The sequence below is a fragment of the Schistocerca serialis genome, chromosome 2 (genome assembly GCF_023864345.2).
Source record: "Schistocerca serialis cubense isolate TAMUIC-IGC-003099 chromosome 2, iqSchSeri2.2, whole genome shotgun sequence".
NCBI lineage: Eukaryota > Metazoa > Arthropoda > Insecta > Orthoptera > Acrididae > Schistocerca > Schistocerca serialis.
Window position 1 is genome coordinate 132,234,111 of NC_064639.1, and position 23,928 is coordinate 132,258,038.

Consider the following 23,928-nt stretch of genomic DNA (forward strand, 5'->3'; position numbering starts at 1 on the left):
GAGCGTAGCTTATCAGCGCCGCAGAGTAATGAATTTACTAATGTTCAAAGTAGTAATTTGGTAACCGTGCATAGGGAAATGGAGCGGGCGGCAAACAATGGCACGGACAGTGAAACAATTAGTGAAGAGGGAAGCATTATCGATCGATCGGTCGGCAACAGCTCGCCTCAGGAATCCGAAATGACAGGACACAATTTTGCAAATACTGTAGATTCAGGTTTTGCGTCCTCACCGTTTTCTCAAATGAGTCAAGACACATTTTCCGCTTGTCAAAATGTGAATGTTGCCGGTGCAAATTCACTGCCGAAAAGCACTGAGGAACGTGTTTCAGACACCAGTGCATTGTTATTACAGTTAATGCAACAAATGGGACAAAAGCTACAAAAGTTAGACACAACGCTTGAACAAAATCAGAAACAAATGGGACAAAATCTTCTAAAGTTAGACACAGTGGAACAAAATCTTAAAAAGTTAGACTCATTGGAACAAACTCTTGAACAAACACGTGAAGATTTAACTACTGAGTTACATAACATTGAATCGAAATGTCAAAAAGTCTGTAATGACGTAAAAACTCAAATTTGTGAGCATTTTCAACCTATTTTTTCGCGGCATGAAAATGCATTACGGAATCACGAAGCAGCCATAAAAGAACTGCAAACTATTGTTCATGAAAATCATGAGACCTTGCAAGCTAAATTTGACTCAGTTGCATCTACCGATTCCGTTACGCAACTTGCAAAAACTCAGGAAAACTTAAAGGACACAGTAGATACTCTGAAACTTGGTTCAGAAAAACACACTGAGGAAATAAATACACTATCGGATAAAGTAGCCGAACTTTCAGATCAGTTCACTAACTTATCTACAAAGGTAGATGATGATCTGAATGACACAACACCTGTAGCCTTCACTGACACAGAAGAGTATGAACAAATTAGGAAATTCAAACAAAATCAGAATCAAATTAATACGCAACACCAAAGAGAAATCCGGGAAGTACAAGATCAGCTGACACAGGTAATACAAGAATTACGTATTTCAGAGGACACTCGCGCTCCAACACGGGAAGAGGGACTTAGAAGTACGGAAAAGCCGCAAAATAATAACACAGGGCATTTCGGAAGTTATGAAAGAAATTGGCAATGTGCACCGAATTTTGAGATGGAACGGCCGACACGACCTAATAATGACCGACATGCGACTCGCCGACATGATGATTTTGACTATAAGCTGTTCATTACTACACGTAAATTCAAAACATTTAAAAATTCTGGCAACGACATTCATCCACAAGCATGGCTCCATCAATTCTCTCATTGTTTTCCTCCCAACTGGTCGTTGGAACACAGATTAGAATTTATGTGTGGCTACTTAGAGAATGAACCAGCTGTAAGAATGCGATCGGTAATTCACGATTGCCACAGTGAAGGAGAGTTTTACCATGCCTTCCTCTCAGCATATTGGTCTCAAGCTACACAAGACCGTGTAAAACATAGCATCATGATGATGAAACACTTTGAACAATCTGAATTTTCCAGTCTTGTCAAATATTTTGAAGACATGTTGCATAAGAATCAATATCTTTCAAACCCATACAGCCCCTCAGAACTCATCCGCATTTGCTTAATCAAATTGCCTGAACATTTACGACACATTATTTTGGCAGGACGTTGCAAAGACGACATTGAAGCTTTTCAGGGACTGTTACAAGAATTAGAAATTGACACAGACAGTCGCGGGATGCGAAAACAGGAAAACAATCACTACAGGTCACATCCGTCACAATTCCGTGACGACAGAAATGATAACTGGACGCGACAAGGCTATTCTCACCACACAAATCGTGACCAAAACAGACACCAACCGTATGACAACCGTTGGCAGAGTAGTAATAGTTACAGAGAAAGATCGTATTTCCGTAGTAATGACTATCACAGAGACAATCAGATAAACAGACAATATGGGATCCAAAACAATTATTATCAAGGGAGGCAGAATAACTTCAGACGCAACAGTTCGGCGCACAGTTACGATTCAGGGAGAAACTCTCCACCACGTGACGGACAAGGAAGAAACCACGGAATCTACCGACATGACGACAGACGATATATTCGTAACGACAGACCTGAATTGCATCAGAACTGGCGGGATTCTAACAGGGCAGGGCCCTCTCGTCACGGTGAATTTGTAGAAGTTAGGTCTCCTAATCCCTATAACGGCGCGCGCCAACAAAGAGACAGACAATGACTCGCACAGCAGGCAGCCGCGTGCGCCGGCTGGCTCAGAGAAAAATAACATCGACGCTAACCTTGAGGAAAATTCCAGTATTCTTTACCGACGTATACCACATGATAATTCCGTTCAAGTTGAACCTCTGTGTACTAGGAAGAGTAAAGGTTTACACCACATTTCACATGTAAAACCGTTTATTGAAAGATAATCTGCTTTTTAACTTTGTCTTTGCCATATAACTTTTCACTTCACGCCACTAGTACAATTTGTCACACTGAGAAACTGTTAACATGCAACAATGTTTTGAAGTTAACTATCCACCCTAGAACCTAGGGAACATTTTTAAACAGAAATTACGAATGCATTGTTATAGTGAACAGACGACACAATGTTGTTATTTGTACCGTCTTGCTTGTTAGTTGCACGTTTACGTAACGACTATAAGGCTCACATACTTCGACATTTACCAGTACTGCTAATGAGATTTTAAGGCAACATTTTGGTTGACCTGAAAATATATTCTGGATTTAAAGTACTTTCTGTGAGATACCAGATGACACAGTGTTAGTTTATGTGACAGTTACACGATTTTATCACGACGCTACTAATGAGTGACAATTTACAATGTTGCTTTTGCAGTGTTTCTGTTTTATATCCGCACAGTTTTTCTGAATTCTTCTGGAAAGCAAAACATGTTTTAGTAGTAAGCTACAATGTGAGGGCCTTTTTCTTAGCACAACAATACTTTACAGTATAGTATTTTCTTGATCACAGTAATGTACATAATAATTATGATATCTATACACAAAGCATTTCACTTTCGTTTCTGATGGGGTAAGTACATTGACTTCTGCAGAACTTAGCTTTCGGAGGACGATAATTACGACACTTCCACAGAATTATCTTACAGCAAGACGTACATTTAGCGCTACAGGACACGCATTTGAGTGATTGATTTTGTACTTAAAACATTTATTTTTAAAGATATTTGAAGTACAATGATACAAAGGTTTTCAGTGATACATTTCATTTCATTGCTGTAATCTGTAACACCTGAGGGTATAATTACATTAATCCTCAGGGGGGTACACGCTTGCTTTGTGTACCATGTGTTTGGCAAGCACAAGGAGCCCTAGCTAATATGGTATTTGCTTATACAACTTTACACATCGGTACCATATTTCTCTAACACAGAATGACACAGCTATCTGATTATTTGACAGAGAAACAAACATTCTTTTTACTATGTCAGTGACACATGTTTACGCAATTACACAGTTGGATAACTTCACACTTATGAAATTGTATTTTGTCTGTACTTTGTGAAATGCTCATATTTTTTCGGAACCATTGTGATACTATGAGAGCTTGGTAATTTCTTTTGTAGAATAAATTGTGATGCATCACTCTAATGTTAAGATGTGACATAGGTATTAGACATGGCCATTTTAGTGTAATATTTTTTCTGCTTGCGCTATGTCATGTTTAGGTATAAGTTGCTGCTGTTTGCCAGGCATAGTGTTATTGAATTTGACTTTTGCTAATTTATACTGTAGCTTGCTTTGCAATTTTCCATTTTTTTCATTGCTGTTTATAATAATTGTTTTACGTGCTGCTGCATTGCCTCGTCCCTTAGTTTAGCATCTGAGCTCAGTAGACTTAAGTTAGCTTAAGAGGGGGTAGACTATATGAGAAACTGACTATGGAGAATAGGTAAAGAATGCATTGCGAAGTTATATAAAAAGGATTTGGGCCCAAATGAGTATTGTACAATCAGAAATAATTATTTTGAAAGAAATATGAACAGAATACAGAAAGCATGCTTGGATAAGATTTTTTTGGTGGAAGCAAAGGTTGAAATAAGACGAAAGATCTATGGAATGAAGTTTTGGGATGGACTGCAGTACCAAATGTTACACTGAAAACGAACCCTGTCCTTTCCTATTGGTGTTATCCCACTATATGTTTGTGTACCCTTGTGTATTTGTTTTCTTCCTGTCTCTGTGTAGTTTCATAGAATTTTCTTCTTCTTTTAATATTAAGCTACATTCACTATGATGAGGAATACTGTTATCCTCAAATATAATTTGCATTAATAATATGTTATTTACCTTGTAAATATGCTTAGACATTATTTATTCTGGTTTGTTGCTCACATGTGAAGGTGATGTTTCAAAAGTTCTTGTGATCTTTATGTATTTACTTATGTCATAATTCCTGTAACACTGACGTATATGTCTATTTCTATTCTTTTGTAACGCCTGTTTTACTACAAATGTTATCTGTATTGTTATGTTCTTTAATGATGTATTTTGTACCTTTGTAATTGTATTTTCATGTTGTAAATTTATAATTGTACAGACACCAGTTCTTCAAATTAAGTTACATTTCACTGCACACGTTTCTGTTGGTCATAGTATATGGACAATATGTGAGAAGTAGGGACTGTTAGTGTCTGCACGTGTGTTAATAATTCAGCAAGGGACTGGATAACAGCATTGCTGGTTCTAAGGACAATTCCAAAAACTTTGTGAGTGCACAAGTGGTGGTTATGGACTTGCTATACTATCCGCAAGACTCTTCAATGGTGATTGTGCACCTGCACAGTCGCAACAGATGGCTGCTGACCATCTCTACAAGGACTACAGTGGGTCTGCACCTCTGGTGGCCCACCAATACCATTATCTCTACAAGGACTACAGTGGGTCTGCACCTCTGGTGGCCCACCAATACCATTATCCCTACAAGGACTACAGTGGGTCTGCACCTCTGGTGGCCCACCAATACCATACTCTCTACCAGGACTACAGTGGGTCTGCTCTGTGATGACCTACCTACCAATACTCTTCAAAATTTCGACTGACTCTGCTGTGGGTTTGCTCTGTTGTGGCCCATTACCTGTCTGCATGTCGAGAGTCAGCACTGTCTTTCCATTGGGAGGACAACACTACTTCTTCAAGACTGCATGGAAATCCACTACTTCCGTGTGCATTTTCTTTTACTGCTCAGACTTTGAGAAAAACACTGTGTAAGTAGGCTGTTTATGTTTTCTCTATGTAAGTAGGCTGTTTATGTTCTCTATGTAAGTAGGCTGTTTATGTTTTCTTATTGGCAATGTTACGTAGCGCTCAATATGAAAATCACTGGCTGTGCTGTGTGCAGTCTGTGGCTAGTTTGCATTGTTGTCTGCCATTGTAGTGTTGGGCAGCGGCAGCTGGATGTGAACAGCGCGTAGCGTTGCGCAGTTGGAGGTGAGCCGCCAGCAGTGGTGGATGTGGGGAGAGAGATGGCTGAGATTTGTAATTTGTCATGAACTGCTATATTTATATATGATGATATCAAGGTAAATACATTGTTTGTTCTCTATTAATATCTTTCATTTGCTAACTATCCCTATCAGTAGTTAGTGCCTTCCATAGTCTGAATCTTTTATTTAGCTGGCAGTAGTGGCGCTCGCTGTATTGCAGTAGCTTGAGCAGCGAAGATTTTTGTGAGGTAAGTGATTTGTGAAGGGTATAGTTTAATGTTAGTCAGGGCCATTCTTTTGTAGGGAATTTTGAAAGTCAGATTGCGTTGCGCTAACAAAATATTGTGTGTCAGGTTAAGCACAGTCATGTATAAATTGTTCAAAGGGGACGTTTCAAAATTACATACTGTCTTTGGAAATGAAGTGATTGTGTCGTATATATATATATGTATATATATATGTATAGAGGGTGTTACAAAAAGGTACGGCCAAACTTTCAGGAAACATTCCTCACACACAAGTAAAGAAAAGATGTTATGTGGACATGTGTCCGGAAACGCTTAATTTCCATGTTAGAGCTCATTTTAGCTTCTTCCACCTACGCTCAATGGAGGACGTTATCATGATTTCATACGGGATACTCTACCTGTGCTGCTAGAACATGTGCCTTTACAAGTACGACACAACATGTGGTTCATGCACGATGGAGCTCCTCCACATTTCAGCCGAAGTGTTCGTACGCTTCTCAACAACAGATTCGGTGACCGATGGATTGGTAGCGGCGGACCAATTCCATGGCCTCCACGCTCTCCTGACCTCAACCCTCTTGACTTTCATTTATGGGGGCATTTGAAAGCTCTTGTCTAGCATCCCCGGTACCAAATGTAAAGACTCTTCGTGCTCGTATTGTGGACGGCTGTGATACAATACGCTATTCTCCAGGGCTGCATCAGCGCATCAGGGATTCCATGCGACGGAGGGTGGATGCATGTATCCTCGCTAACGGAGGACATTTTGAACATTTCCTGTAACAAAGTGTTTGAAGTCACGCTGGTACGTTCTGTTGCTGTGTGTTTCCATTCCATGATTAATGTGATTTGAAGAGAAGTAATAAAATGAGCTCTAACATGGAAAGTAAGCATTTCCGAACACATGTCCACATAAGATATTTTCTTTCTTTGTGTGTGAGGAATGTTTCCTGAAAGTTTGGCCGTACCTTTTTGTAACACCCTATATTGTAAAACTGTCATGTGGCTTCGTCATAAAAGTATTATAAAAAGTTAAATAGAAAATTATTTAATGAAATATCCCGCACTTTCGTCAGAATTTAGTTGAATTGTTTTGCGTTTACAGCTAGCGATATAACAGATGCTTCTACACAGATTATGTTATAATCTAACCACGGAACAGAACCGACCGGATGCAACTCGGGCAGAGTTCCGGCCGTTTATCAGGGCCGCAAATCGGCTCACGCGAGAAACTCCCTCAAACTCTGTTCATTAGCGCCAGGCAGGAAGGAGCCAGAGTTTCGCCCCATATTCGAATACGGAACACAAAGCAGAAAAAAAAGCCGCACTGCACGAACCACGCCTCCGCTGCAGACTCGGACCGCAGTGATTACCTGTGCTCTGCACACTGCACTACCTCGACTTCCCTGCTAATCGCAGCTCTCCATCAGTCGGCAGAATTGCTCCACGGCATGCGAGCGTCCGACTGTTCCGGTATTCCCTAACACTGGAATACCCATCACTCAGCAACACTTCCATTTCGAAAAATTGTTTCTATCGGCCATAATGAGTTGCAATTTCATTTTAAACATCAAATGTCATAAGAAAATTACGACGCTGGACGAAATACTTGTAACATTGGAGACATCATGCTAACATCGTGGAACACTGCCTCTAGCTTTGATAATGGTCTCAGATCGGTGATTAAGAGAGTCTGCAAGTTTCCTCAGGTATGTCATACCCAGATGGATCCACAAGCTGTTGATTAGGCTACATCATGTAGAGGTAATAAATCCTACGTTTCACCCTCTATTCCAACGGCACAGACATTTCCTATCGCATTAAGATCGAATGCTTTAATGGGAAAATTACTTTAAATTGCAGTATAAAGACGCGGAAAAGGTGGAAATCAAAAAATAGTCACCAACGCACAGAAAACGACAGCCAAATAGACTTCTCACTGAAGGAAATATGCTCCGCAATAAAAATAATTAAAAATAGAAAATCTCCAGGCATATTGAATTAATAAAATACGGAGGCAGGCATTATAACAACTGCTTCGTACTTTGCTTAACAGTATCACGAAGGAAGGCGGATGCCAAGAGAATGGAAAGAAAGTATTACAATTGCAGTGTATAAAGAAGGAGATAAGTAAATGTTAGATGATTACTGGGGATTGACCCTGCTTGGTACCACCTTAAAAGTCTTGACAACATTAAATAGAAACAGAATGCTGAATTATATGGAAATAGCACAAGAACGGCAAAAATTCAGGAAATACAGGAGCACAGTAGATGCTATTTTCGCTTTAAGACAGACTACGGATAAATCCATAGAATTTAACAAGCCAGCCTACCTATGCTTCGTTGATTCTAACCTTAATCGACAAGAGAGTACCAAAGGATTTTGTGAAAAATGACAGAACGTACATAAATATAGGTAATGAAACTAGAAGTAAAAAACACGAAGGATTCACAGATAAAATTATGCTAGGTAAAGAAATAAGACATGGAGACTCATTAAGTCCACTCCTGTTCATTTTAATAATGGCTCACGTCATTCATGATGTAAGAAAGGAACCGGGCTAAAAAACTGGAAATAGTGGTAAATACTATGTATTACGCTGACGATGCTATACAAATAGCAAACAACGAGAATAATTTAATAAGGTTACTTCACTAAATTAATAAAACCGCTAAGCATCTACAAAACTAAGAGTATGGTAGTATCAAAAGCACCTGTCTCACGTAAATTAGAAGTACACAGTGCGTCAATTGAACAAGTGATGACCTGTAGTTATCCACGGATTTTTATCACCAGCTATGAAGACTTACCCAGAGAAGTGAAAAATCAAGTGACAAAGGCAGCAAGGGTAGCCAGACACGTGCAAAATACTGCACAGAGAAAGAAATTTATGACAAATGAGGAAAAAATAAAAATATATAAAACAATGGTGCGTCCTGTTTTAACATATGCTTCAGAAACTAGAGCAGAAACGAAAAAAATTAAACAAAAGTTAACGGTAGTGGAAATGAAGGTACAAAGACAGATCCAAGGAGTAACCATGTGGGACAAAAGAACAAATTTGTCGATAAGGGAACAGTGTGGAATACAAAATAAAAATAAATGGATGAAGACAAGAAAACGAAACGGGAAGGATCATGTGGAAAGGACATTCATTTTTTCCGCGCGCTGTTCAAGATTGGAATAACAGAGAATTATTGCGAAGGTGGTTCGATGACCCTTCTGCCAGACACTCAAGTGTGATTTGCAGAGGTATCCATGTCGATGTAGATCTTTCAAGACTATCTAAAATTTGTGAACATGAACAACTGCAAGGGAAACGACTGCCCAGAGCCGGCCGAAGTGGCCGTGCGGTTAAAGGCGCTGCAGTCTGGAACCGCAAGACCGCTACGGTCGCAGGTTCGAATCCTGCCTCGGGCATGGATGTTTGTGATGTCCTTAGGTTAGTTAGGTTTAACTAGTTCTAATTTCTAGGGGACTAATGACCTCAGCAGTTGAGTCCCATAGTGCTCAGAGCCATTTGAACCATTTTGATTTGACTGCCCAGAGATTCTGGTCGTATATGAAGTATGTTAGCGGCAAGAAACAATCAATACCTTCTCTGCGCGATAGCAATGGAAATACTATCGAAGACAGTGCTGCTAAAACAGAGTTACTAAACACAGCCTTCGCAAAAGAAGACGAAGTAAATATTCCACAATTCGAATCGAGAACAGTTGCCAACATGAGTAACGTAGAAGTAAATATCCTCGGAGTAGTGAAGCAACTTAAATCACTTAATAAAAGCAAGTCTTCTGGTCCAGACTGTATACCAATTAGGTTCCTTTCGGAGTATGCTGATGCATTAACTACATACTTAAGAATCATATACAACCGTTCGCTCGACGAAATATCCGTACCGAAAGACTGGAAAGTTGCACAGGTCACACCAATATTCAAGAAAGGTAGTAGGAGTAATCCACTAAACTACAGGCCCATAACGTTAACGTCGATATGCAGCAGAATTTTATAACATATATTGTGTTCGAACATTATGAATTACCTCCAAGAAAACGGTCTATTGACACACAGTCAACCCGGGTTTAGAAAACATCGTTCCTGTGAAACACAATTGGCTCTTTATTCACATGAAGTGTTGAGTGCTACTCACAAGGGATTTCAGATCGATTCCGTATTCCTGGATTTCCGGAAGGCTTTTGACACTGTACCACACAAGCGGCTCGTAGTGAAATTGCGTGCTTATGGAATATCGTCTCAGTTATGTGACTGGATTTGCGATTTCCTGTCAGAGAGGTCACAGTTCGTAGTAATTGACGGAAAGTCATCGAGTAAAACAGAAGTGATTTCTGGCGTTCCCCAAGGTAGTGTTATAGGCCCTTTGCTGTTCCTTATCTATATAAACGATTTGGGAGACAATCTGAGCAGCCGTCTTCGGTTGTTTGCAGATCACTCTCTCGTTTATCGACTAATAAAGTCATCAGAAGATCAAAACAAACTGCAAAACGATTTATAAAAAATATCTGAATGGTGCGAAAAGTGGCAGTTGAACCTAAATAACGAAAAGTGTGAGGTCATCCCCCATGAGTGCTAGAAGGAACTCGTTAAACTTCGGTTACACCATAAATCAGTCTAATCTAAAAGCCATAAATTCAACTAAATACCTAGGTATTACAATTACGAACAACTTAAATTGGAAGGAACACATAGAAAATGTTGTGGGGAAGACTAACCAAAGACTGCGTTTTATTGGTAGGACACTTATAGAATGTAACAGACCTACTAAGGGGACTGCCTACACTACGCTTGTTCGTCCTCTTTTAGAATACTGCTGCGCGGTGTGGGATCCTTACCAGATAGGACTGACGGAGTACATTGAAAAAGTTGAAGGAAGGGCAGCATTATCGCGAAATATGGGAGCGAGTGTCACAGAAATGATACAGGATTTGGGCTGGAAATCATTAAAAGAAAGGCGAATATTTTGTTTACACCGACCTACATAGGGAGGAACGATCACCACGCTAAAATAAGGGAAATCAGTGCTCGTACGGAAAGATATAAGTGTCCATTCTATCCGCGGGCTTTACGAGATTGGAATAATAGAGAACTGTGAAGGTGGTTCGAAAAAACCCTCTGCCAGGCACTTAAATGTGATATGCAGAGTATCCATGAAGATGTAGATTTAGATCCCGCATAGTTCTCTCGTGAACGTCTTGGCGGAGTGGCTTGCCACTGATCCCCTGCGGTCTGCGCGCGATGCGACAGATGCGTCTGTTTCGTGTGGATGACTGATGATCGCTATCGTAATGCAGTGTCGAGTTGGGTTTGTAATCAGTGTCGTCATACTGCCTACTCCCGTCGAGCAGCCTCATGACCCGGCGACTTTCCTAACCACATTGGCAGTTCATTTTTAATCATTTTTATCCAATTTATGTTACTGCTTTGTTAAATATTACGACTCACAAAAGTTCTGGGGCAAGATGTTGTGCGTCTACCTCAGTGGTACGTCGAGTTCCAACATTTGGGAGCCCACGATACAGCACACAGCTTCTGCTGTGTACGAAGGTTTGTGAGGCAGATGATCTTAGGTAACAATTATGAGCGAAATCTTAGGTACTTGCGCTTGGAAACGCATTTACTTGTATTATTAATTAGCCGATTACTCGTCCTTCGTAGGTGTGGAAAACTGAAAGATGCATCTTTTAACAATATCCAAGGAAATAATCATAAGCCACTTCTCACGAAGATGTTTAAATTCCATTGTGCGTCCTAAGCTAATAAAGTAATCGTAGGTGCTTAATGCGGGAAACTAATGGGAGGGAAAAATCACAAAGTCTCGGGTGGTCTTCGAGACACGCCAGTATGGCTTGATTGGTTGCAACAATCGCTCGTGTTGGTTACAACAATCATTCGTGATGAGCAAAACATTCGGGCTGGAATCCCGGTGTGGCACAATTTGCAGTTGTCACAGCAGACGACTAGTCGAGATCTGCTTGCGAAGAAGACTTTTGGACAATATTTACTGTCTTTGACTCTAGACAACATTACTTTGTTTCTACTTTGAACCTGAAAGCAGGCCATTAGTTGCCAGTGCGGGTAACAATAACCCTCCAGCTAGAGGCTAGAAAGCTAGTGTCTCACCTTGGGAACTAATCCTCGTAGCGAAGGCAACTGACTGGAAACTGACGCCTGTTGGATGTGAAGGATAAGTGTGATGGTATCAGGGACGTCCTGAGAACGAAGATGATCTCCACACACAGTTAAGGCCGGTATTAAACTATCAAATTTCTTTGTCAAAGAAATTTGATGGTGTAATAGGGAACTTTGTCAAATATCGTCATATGTTTTATCAAATATAGGGCCACGCTGTAGATTTGATCAAAGAAGTCGCTTGTCTTCTGTTCACTGGAATGTGATATGTTACCACGTGGAGCGCTAGCATCGCTGCAGCGTTCTGTCATCTGTAGTGTTTTTATAAACATTGCCGGTAAATACAATTGGTGTGTGCCGACAACTACAAAATTAATAGAGATGTATGAAGCTGATGAGGCGCTTTGCAACTTGAGGCACCCTGAATACAAAAATAGATTAAGAAGATTGGAGACCTATCCTAACCTAACGCAACTCTCTCCTGTAGCAAGGAATCTGAGTGTTACAGTGAACCTGTCTTCTGCAGATACAGCAGTTCTTAAGTGAATATTGTGCTTTGTGATATGGGGATACACTACACTGAGCACATACAGAAATATATTCTTATCCATTCTTAAGTAATAGATGTACGACTTGACGTCCTCCACTACAAGCTCACGTAACAAGTTTTGTTGAATGCTTTTATCGTGTCGTCGTAAAATGCACGGCTTCACCCAGGTACGTTTCCTTTTTCCCCCGCTTCTCTTCCGCATGTGCACACAGTGCAATTGTGGTACATGCAACTGCTGCGGTTAATAAGTTGTTGTTGTCAGCCATCTTGAACTTTGACGAAAAATATGATGACGGTCTAAAACCCCTTTTTAGCGCCACGTCAAAGATCTTTGTCAAATATATTTGACGAATATTTGATCACATATTTGATCACATCTTTGACAAAGAAATTTGATAGTGTAATACAGGTCTAAAACGGTGACTGCAGTTTGAATGTACAGATTTGAGGCTTGGACTAACAGTGACTCATGAATATCAATTGAAATACACAAATGATTGCAACCAGTAACTTCTATTTTATTTACTCACTAAAGGTTTCGGAGGAGCTTTGGCTCAGATGTCTAACAGTGATGACATTCTAACAACTTACATGGCTCCAGATGTTTGTTGCAGTGTACTATTATATTAATGACATACTGAATCACCTGAACAGTGTTTAAAGTCCGTGTATTGAGTTCTGCTGTCCATTTCGTGTTTTCGACGTTACACAGAGTGATGTGTAACAGTAGGTACATCTCCATACCGACGCTGTAAACGAAAAATTTCCTGTGTTTGATGATGCTTAGTAAAAATCTGAACTGGTAGCAAATATGTTTTTATAGCAGCAGGAGGGGTGCAACACTATTTTCCCCGAGTTCCGAAAAAGCACTTACTAGGTAGATCTATGTAAAGTGCAATCGGTACTTCCTCTGTGCAAGTTATTGTGTCTTTCAACGGTCACGGGTTGACTTTCCGAGTAATATTTACATTACACACATCACCTTTTATGAACAGTTTATAAGTAACATCCTGATCGCACCACAACACACTTTGGGAGTCTTCATGTGCCTCTGTTGAATTCCTGGAGTACCCAATTTCAGGTCAGGTTTATAGGGGGGAAAACCAAGTAGTTCCAGATGCAATTAGCGTCTAATAGCCTTTGATGTGCTTCAGAAGACGGCTGAAATGACATTCCGTTGGCGTCAGCTGCTAGTCACACCTGGCGATGTTACAAGATTTGTGGAGTACGCCGGTAGGCGCTTGTCGCAAAGCGTACATCACTATTCGTCGTCATGAGTGTTGCTTATCTTCACCGTTCCGCAACGTGAACGATGCCCTAGGTGTCATAGGTTTTTGAGAGAAGTTACTCTTCTTTCTCTTACGCACGACATTTGTCGTTTATTTATTTATTTATATAGTTTACGCCCACACTGGAGCACTAAAATCGAACATAATACAACAGAGTCTACAATGATTAAGTTTAGGTCTTAGCAGTCAGCAATTTCTTCGTTTCCCAAAATTTCTTCATTCGCTATGATCTGGCCGCCCGTTCTTCTGCAGATACGACATACTTCTTCCGTTTCATGGTCTGAATGTCAGCCGTGTATATTTGTTCTTCAGAAGCAGTTTCTCTTCTCTGTGTTGAATTTGGTGTGTGGTGATGTTCATTTCACCCAAATCACTTTGTACTTCCTTAAATCAGATGTTTTTGGTTTTACTGTTCCTGAAGTAGTCAAAAAGTTGCTTCAGGATTCTAGTATTTGGTAGGCGAGATATGTGGCCGAAAAATGCAATCCTTCTTTTCCGCATTGTATCAATAATGGATTCACTTTCTTTACACACTACTGAATTGGGCAGAAGTCTCCACTGCCCATTAACTTGATGTTTTTTATTTAGTTTTTCACTTGCATATGTTGCTTCCGGTTTAACGACGGAGGAGTAATATCGAAATTTAGCATTTATTTAGAGAGATCGTTTTTTTTTCATAGGTTGGCTATGTGGTTCTCTGCGCTCGCTGTAAATTTAATGTTCTACTATCTGTTTATGCTCTTTCATTAGAATTCCAGGTAATAATCTCACCAAGATATTTAAACATTTTTACTACTTTAATTTTTTGATCATTATGGAGTATGATATGGGATGTGTCAACTGGGAAGCTGGGCATCATTTCTGTTTTCTCAAACGAAATTTGCAATCCAATCTTTGGCGCTGATCGTTCTCGTTGTTCCATCCAAACCTTTACTTCATCAATATTGTTTGCTAATAGCGCCACATCATCTGCAATGCAAGGCAGTTAAGTAGAGTCTTCCTTCCAATCTTACCAGATGGTGGGCATATCTTGTTCCATTCACACATGATTTTCTCCAGCACACAACTGAATAATAACGGAGACAATCCATCGCCTTGTCGAAGGCCAGTATGAATCGCAAAAGGGTGACTGCAACGAGGTTGACAAGTTTCTGATGTAAACCCAATTCTTTAAGAATTGACAGTAGAGATTCACGATGGATACTATCGTAGGCTTTTTTTAAATCGACAAGGTGATCAACAGTTTCTTTGTTCTTGACCCTTTGAGGTTTCATTATCCATTTGAGCATAATAATTTGATCAGGACAGCTTCGTCCTGGACGAAATCCTCCTTGATATTCGCCTAGTTCACCATCAAGCTGTTCATGAATTCTAAAATAGAGAACCTTGGAATTCAAATTTTAAGTAGTATGCAGCAGAGATATACTGCTATAATTATTTGGATCCGATCTATCTCCTTTTTTGTGTAGTGGATGGATTATTGCAAGATTCCATTCCTCTGGTAACTTCTCAGTATTCCAAATGTCAGTAAGATGTACGTGTAAGTTCAGAATAGTTTGAACATTTGCATATTTCCAAAGTTCTGCCACTAGTTGGTTCTCACCTGCTGCTTTATAATTCCGAAGTGAGTTAATCGCTGCTTGTACTTCATCTGGATGTGGTGGTATAACTCTTTCTAAATGCATTTTGTTTCTTCGATAGGGGTCAAATTCCAAATGATGTTCAGGTTCCGCGCCATTCAGTAACTGTTTGAAATATTTAGCCAATATCATTGAACTACCATAATTGGTATGTGCTACATTTGTTGTTTACAAGAAATAAGTGACGGGACTGAAGCCCAATTTTTAGGCTGAACTGTCGAGTTTTTATTGCATCAATGAACAAAAAGAAATAGTTTGAAACTGGCAAAAATGCAGAAATTAGACGTAAAAAGGATAAACGCATAGCCAAAAGTCGAATAAACAGATTAGCAGATACAAGTTTTACAGATGCGACGGGACATACTGTGAGGACATCAAGAAAATGACAGATAAGCTAAGTCTAACAGTAAGTGTTTGCGCTAGTAGAGAGTGCCGACTGCGGAAATTGTCAACACGTCTTTATGAGGGTTACGAATTGAACGGGCAGCACACCTTTTATGTGAGCTTATAGTGTATACAAACGGTTATTACCTTGAAATTGTGAAAAAATTTCAAAACGGCAATATGCCTGAGTGTGAACCAGTTACATTAGATACGTTCATGAAACATTTCATGCTCAGTCAAGCAGTTTCTGTGTTACAAAATTTCAGCGGTAGTGTTTATGTTGCAAATGTCGGTCACATGAAAAGTTTTATTAGAATACGAAGTAAACCAAATCAATCGTGCTAAAGTTGGCACCATCATCTTGGAAGATGAAGAGATACGTTTCCTAGAAGCGATTAGGGGACAAAATGATGTGACCGGAGACATACCACAAACCCGTATGCAATAAAGCTACGACAAATTTACTAGCGATGTTGAGAACTTGACTGATGAGCCACCCATGATCTACATTTCTTCATCCGCCGGGGGGTTCGCTGAAAGTGTCATCTACGTCACTGCGAACAAATTCCGAATTTAGCCCAGAATACTGAACTCAACAGGTAATTATGGACGCAACGTCACGACTGCACCGACTTTTTCCAGCCATATGCTACTGACGAAAAATTCTTACACCACACAGGTCCCAGCTGGCTACATACACTACACCAAAATACCGCAGAGTAACGTGGACCTCCAAGTCTTCAACCAGTTCAGTGGTTTCAGACTTCATATACCAAATCAGCCGCTCTGTTTACGCACAGCGAAACTGGAAGGCGCTTTTCTACTTTTTCGTTTATTTATTGCATATTTAAAAACTTTTTACCAGTATTTTAAAACAGGTCGTTTGTTTGACAGTTTTCATCATGTAATAATATTTTTCCATTAAACAAGTGAATGCTACTTTCAGCAAAGAAAATCAAAGAAATGAGTTAAAAGGAAAATTACAAAAAATAGAAACGGCTAATTGCTTACAGAAAACGGAGGGTGTTAAGTAAAAATGTTGGTAATTTTAAAGAGAATAAAAGGAACATGTGAAAGTGGTTGGGTCGTTCGATCGACTCAGCTGCAGAAGTAGGGGACGACTACAGAGATTTTGATCACCTCACAAATGACTGGGTGAATTACAACTTCGTAAGCTGCAGCTTAGAGGAGTCTGGCCTCGGCATCCAGAGACAATAGTCATGTGTGTCAGAACTGATTGCGTGTGAATGTGTGTGTGTGTGTGTGAGAGAGAGAGAGAGAGAGAGAGAGAGAGAGAGAGAGAGAGAGAGAGAGAGAGAGAGAGAGGGAGAGGGAGAGAGAGAGAGAGAGAGAGAGAGAGTTTTTTGTCTAACACAGAAGAAGGCTTTTTGGCTGAAAGCGTACTTGTTTAGCAGACTTTTTGTTGTGCCTGTCTGCGACTCAACATTTCCACTACATGGTGAGTAGCAAACTACCCTTTTCATAATATTGTCATTATTCCATCCTGGAATTTCGATTATTAGAATAGAGGAAAGTTTCTTTCAAACAAAGCTTTTCCCGAATATTGCTTAGAATAGATTGTAGGCAAACCTACCTTTGATGGAATCACGCTAGTGTTGTTGACAGCAGAGTAGATCTCTCTTCGGATGTTCACACAAAGACTGGGAAAGTTATCATGATGTTGTTAGAAAAGTAAGCAATGAAGTCTACATTTTCAGTGAAATGTACACACATCAAAAACAGTTTTGCATCACCACGGTTCCGAGAGTTCCGGGACCTCTACAGAAAATTGGAACAGAGGTCAACATAAACATCATCTCTGCCCTTTTTATTGCCCATGAAACCACACATTGCATGTTGTACCACCATACAGCGACACCTTCAGAGGTGGTGGTCCAGGTTTCTGTACACACCGGTACTACTAATACCCAGCAACACGTCCTCTTGCATTGATGCATGCCTGTATTCGTCGTGGCATACTATCCATAAGTTCATCAAGGCACTGTTGGTCCAGATTGTCCCACTCCTCACTGCGATTCGGCGTACATCCCTCAGAGTGGTTGGTGGGTCACGTCGTCCATAAACAGCCCATTTCAGTCTATCCCAGGCATGTTCGATAGGGTTCATGTCTGGAGAACATGCTGGCCACTCTAGTCTGTATTAACGACATAATCTCAGTAGCCGTCTTAAGATTGTTTGCAGATGATGCTGTCATTTACTGCCTTGTAAAGTCATCAGATGGCCAAAACGAATTGCAAAATGATTTAGATAAGATATCTGTATGACGAGAAAAGTGGCAATTGACCCTAAATAACGAAAAGTGTGAAGTTATTCACGTGAGTACTAGAAGAAATCCGCTAAATTTCGATTACTCGATAAGTCACATAAATCTGAAGGCTGTAAATTCAACTAAATACTTAGGGATTACAATTACAAATACCCAAAAATGGAACGATCACATAGATAAGGTTGTGGGTAGAGCCAACCAAAGACTGCGATTCATTGGCAGAACACTTAGAAGGTTCAACATATCTACTAAAGAGACTGCCTACACCACGCTTGTCCGCCCTATTCTGGAATACTGCTGTGCGATGTGGGATCCGCATCAGATGGGACTGACGGATGACATCGAAAAAATACAAAGAAGAGCAGCTCGTTTTGTATTATCGCGAAGTAGGCGAGATAGTGCCACAGAGACGTTACGTGAATTGGAGTGGTTATCATTAAAACAAAGGCGTTTTTCTTTGCGACGGGGTCTTCTCATGAAATGTCAATCATTCTGTTGGCACCCACCTACTTAGGAAGAAATGATCGTCACGATAAAATATGAGAAATCAGGGCTCGCACAGAAAAATTTAAGTGCTCGTTTTTCCCGCGTGCCGTTCGAGGAGAGTGGAACGGTAGAGAGACAGGTTGAAGGTGGTTCATTGAACCCTCTGCCAGGCACTTTATTGTGAATAGCAGAGTAATCACGTAGATGTAGACGTAGTCGAGCGATGTCTTTATCCTGAAGGAAGTCATTCACTAGATGTGCACGAGGGAGGCGCGAATTGTCGTCCATGAAGAGGAATGCCTCGCCAATATGCTGCCGATTCGGTTGCACTATCGGTCGGAGGATGGCATTCAAATATCATACAGCCGTTACGGCGCTTTCCATGACCACCAGAGGCGTACGTCGGCCCCACATAATGCCATCCCAAAACAGCAGGGAACTTCCATCTTGCTGCACTCGCTGGACAGTGTGTCTAAGGTGTCGTGGTTGCAAAAATGGACCTCGCCATGGACGTCGGGAGTAAAGTTGCGCATCATGCAGCCCGTTGCGCACAGTTTGAATCGTAACACGACGAAAAGCATTATTCAACAAGGTGGCGTTGCTGTCAGGTTTCCTCCGAGCCATAATCCGTATGTAGCGGTCATCCACTGCAGTTGTACCCCTTGGGCGGCCTGAGCAAGGCATGTCATCGACAGTTCCTGTCTCTCTGTATCTCCTCCATGTCCGAATAACATCGTTTTGGTTCACTTCCAGACACGTAGATACTTCCATTGTTGAGAGCCCTTCGTGGCACAAATTAACAATGTGGGCGCGATCGAACAGTGGTATTGACCGTCTAGGCATGGTTGAACTACAGACAACACGAGCCGTGTACCTCCTTCCTGGTGGAATGACTGGAACTGATCGGCTATCGGACCCCCTCCGTCTGATAGGCTCTGCTTATGCATGGTTATTTACAACTTTGGGCGGTTTTAGCGACATCTCTGAACAGTCAAAGGGACTGTGTCTGCGATACAATATCCACAGTCAACGTCTATCTTCAGTTCTGGGAACCGGGGTGATGCAAAACTTTTTCTAATGTGTGTATAAGGAAGTGATTCTGTGGTTTCTCAGAAAGAAGCTAGAATAATTTGTAGAATAATGTGACGCAGGCAATGAAAAGGCCGATGTACTGTAGTTGAATTGTCGATCAAATTCTGAGAAAATGTGTACCTGACACAATAATTACAGATGCAAAGGACCACCCTTGTTATACAGACAGTATCAGAAAGGTTCGTAAGAAACAACGCCCACTGGTCTACAGCTACAAAACAAAGCACAAATCCACAGATGCATGTACGTGAACTGAAACGGTCTTGGCTACAGGGAGGACAAAGCGTGAAGATACTAATAGCTACCACAACGAAATATTATCACAAGACATGTCCCACACTGGTAATTTGAACCATGTGTGAAGTGTGTTAGTGGCATAAACACCAAATCCAGGCAACTCAAGACGTGAAACACAAAATAGCAAAGCAAACACGATATGTTCCATTTTATCTTTAAATTTTGCTTTACGAAGGAAAATCAAGAAATGTCACCATCACAACCGCACAGCTCCGATTATTAGCGGCAGAGCAATCAGTACTGGTAATGTTGAACAATATAATCCGTAAGACGATTGGCAGGTACTGATAGTTTAGGTTGCCAGGTGGCACTGTTCATATATGTGGCGCATTGCACCGTGGTCGCTACGACTCACGTACGCAAGCAGCAAAAACAAGAGCAAGTGACAACATGGGTATCTCATCTATAAGCCTAATTTATTTACAAATGGTTCACATGGCTCTGAGCACTATGGGATTTAACTTCTGAGGTCATCAGTCCCCTAGAACTTAGAACTACTTAAACCTAACTAACCTAAGGACATCACACATATCCATGCCCGAGACAGGATTCGAACCTGCGACCGGAGCGGTCGCGCGGTTCCAGACTGTAGCGCCTACAACCGCTCGGCCAGTCCAGCCGGCGGTGATAAGTTGAGAAAACCGTCCCGAAACACATGTGCTACAAAACGGGACTGTTTCCTGCGCATGTACCCTGGCATCAATATGGTATATGATCACCATGCACACGTACACAGGCCGCACAACGGGTTGGCATACTCTGGATCAGGTGGTCGAGCGGCTGCTGGGGTATAGCCTCCCATTCTTGCACCAGTGCCTGTCAGAGCTCCTGAAGCGTCCTAGGGGTTTGAAGGAGTGCAGCTATACGTCGACCGAGAGCATCCCAGACGTGCTCGATGGCGTTTAGGTCTGGAGAACAGGCAGGCCACTCCATTTGCCTAATATCTTCTGTTTAAAGGTACTCTTCCACGATGGCAGCTCGGTGGAGCTGTGCGTTATCATCCATCAGGAGGAAGGTGGGACCCACTGCACCCCTGAAAAGGCGGACATACTGGTGCAAAATGACGTCCCAATACACCTGACCTGTTACAGTTCCCCCGTCAGAGACGTGCAAGTGTGTGCGTGCACCAATCATAATCCCACCCTATTCCATCAAACCACGACCTCCATACAGGTCCCTTCCAAGGATATAAGGGGTTGGTATCTGGTTCTTGGTTCACGCCAATGAAAACCCGGCGAGAATCACTGTTCAGACTATACTTGGACTCGTCCGTGAACATAACCTGGGACCACTATTTTTGACACCAGGTTTTACCGGCTCTCCTGTGACCAGGGGTCAGTGGAATGCACCTTGCACGTCTCCGGGTGAATATACCATGTCTGTTCAATCGTCTATAGACTGTGTATCTGGAGACAACCGTTGCAGTGGCTCCGGTAAGGTCCCGAGCTGGACTACCTGCAGTACTCCGTGACCGTCTGCGGGCACTGATGGTGAGATATCGGTCTTCTTGTAGTGTTGTACACTATGGACGTCCCGTACTGTAGCGCCTGGACACGTCTCCAGTCTGCTGGAATCGTTGCCATAATCTTGAAATCACACTTTGTAGCACACGGAGGGCTCGTGCTACGACCTGCTGTGTTTGACCAGCCTCCAGTCGTCCTAGTATTCTACTCAACGTCATCAATATGTGTTCTTTTGAGCCATTTTCAACACACAGTCACCATTAGCGCGTCTGGAAGCGTCTGCACACTTACTCGCTGCACCGTACTCTGACATGCACCAAGCGCCACTGTGTGACGACTGCAGGGCAAATGCACCGCATAGTCACAGCCCGAGGTGATTTAAATACGCAAACTACGCACCACAGCGTTGTTTCACCATGTATCAACATAATCCTTAATTTATGAGCAAATAAACTGAGGTGACGGAAGTCATGGCATACCTCCCAAAATCGTGTAGGTCCCGCTTTTGCCCGGCGTGGGAACTCGACGTGGCATGGATTCAACAAGTCGTTGGAAGCCCGCTGCAGAAATACTGAGCCATGTTGCCTCTCGAGCCGTGCGTAATTGCTGAAAGTGTTGCCGGTGCAGGATGTTGGTCACGAACTGACCTCTCGATTATGGCACACAAATGCTCGATGGGGTTCATGTCGGGGGTCTAGATGGCCAAATGATTCGCTCGAGCTTTCCAGAATGCTCTTCAAACCAATAGTGAACAACTGTCGCCCAGTGACCTGGAGCATTGTCTTGCATAAAAATTGCATTACTATTTGCGATTAAGTAGCCGAACATAACCATTTCCAGTGAAAGATCGGTTCAGTTGGACCAGAGGACACCGTTCATTCCATGCAAACACAACCTCTACCATTATGGAGCCACCATCAGCATGGACAGTACCTTGTTGACAACTTGGGTCCGTGGATTCATGGTGTCTTCGCCACACTCGAACCCTACCATCTGCCCCACCCTCACCGAGAACACTAATTCCTCGATCGTGTAGTGTGCAGTCTTATATGGATTTCTATTGGAAATGTGGATTGCTGCCAAATGACATTTTCAGGAATTATGTGAATTCTTACGCGGACAGCTGTGTGGAACTTCGTAAGAAAGTCGCCGATGCTGTTCTTCCATTTCAGGAGGTTCGAGAACTGTAAGTTATTCATCAAATGATCATTTTTTAGTCTCATGTTGATCACAGGAGGAGGAGGGGGTGCGACATTGCCACATGCGTGAATAAAATGCATTCACACAAATATGGTCGAACGGCTTTGAACGGCCCCTGTTAGTACACAAGAACAAAAATCGCGGTCGCGCTGCACTCCAACGGTGTTCGACCACGTACAATGCTGCTGCAACCCCACGATGTCCTTAGGTAAGGGTTGGATCGTCAGAGTGTGTCAGCAATGTCAAACCTTGTCCTGTCGCTCATCGCACTGCTGTCTTTCTCGACCGCGAAATGCGTAGCAATCGTCGCTCCCAAGGCAAGGGGTGTTTTCATTAACGGCCTTCATGCCATCCCCTAAGGTCTTTTTGTGTCGATACTGAGCGGCGGTATGTATGAAATGCTTTCCTCGACCACGGAGAAGAAAATCGTTTAATTTCAACGCTGGGCGGTTCTGACCTCGAACGCAGAGGCGCCAGACACATGGGCGCAATGCGGCTGAGAGTGAAACGAACTTCTCATCGTGTGACACGTCCATGGTGGCATTGTGGGGAATTGTGGTGAATTTGGTGCCAATGTGACACTAACCCACCTTGCAAGTCACATGAACTTATGAGTTCTGGCCTCCTGTGTCAACACCTTGCTGACTCAAGCGTTGCCGAATCCCAGAGGGTGCACCTTGCTGACTCAAGCGTCGCCGAATCCCAGAGGGTGACGTCGCAGGGTGCTACGCTTTTGTTCCATCACATGGGAAGGCTGTGGCCACCTTTGAGCCAAATTTAAAACATATGCCTCGCAATGTGAGACATTTACGGGGTTTCGAAAAACTGACCTTTTAAATTTATTGTGCAGTGTACATACGAGGATAATCCCAAAAGTAAGGTCTCCTATTTTTTTTATAACTAAACTACTGGCCATTAAAATTGCTACACCACGAAGATGACGTGCTACAGACGCGAAATTTAACCGACTGGAAGAAGATTCTGTGATACGCAAATGATTAGCTTTCCAGAGCATTCACACAAGTTTGGACGGATTTTAGCCTATCGCGATTGCGGTTTATCGTATCGCGACATTGCTGCTCACGTTGGTCGAGATCCAATGACTGTTAGCAGAATATGGAATCGGTGGGTTGAGGAGGGTAATACGGAACGCCGTGCTGGATCCCAACGGCCTCGTATCACTAGCAGTGGAGATGTCAGGCATCTTATCCGCAAGGCTGTAACGGATCGTGCAGCCACGTCTCGATCCCTGAGTCAACAGATGGGGACGTTCGCAAGACAACAACCATCTGCACGCGATCCCTGACTCAACAGATGGGGACATTTGCAAGACAACAACCATCTGCACGAACAGTTCGAC

At 42.0% G+C, this 23,928-nt stretch overlaps 1 protein-coding gene across 1 annotated transcript in view; it reads right to left on the reverse strand.

Moving 5' to 3' along the window:
* The window catches only part of LOC126456835 (protein quick-to-court), a 332,255-nt gene that overhangs the window by 183,754 nt on the left and 124,573 nt on the right, over positions 1-23,928 (reverse strand). Inside the window, exon 2 of the mRNA XM_050092640.1 lies at positions 8,544-8,603. The gene's annotated coding sequence lies outside the window, so the exon portion shown is untranslated. The remainder of the gene's footprint in view (positions 1-8,543; positions 8,604-23,928) is intronic.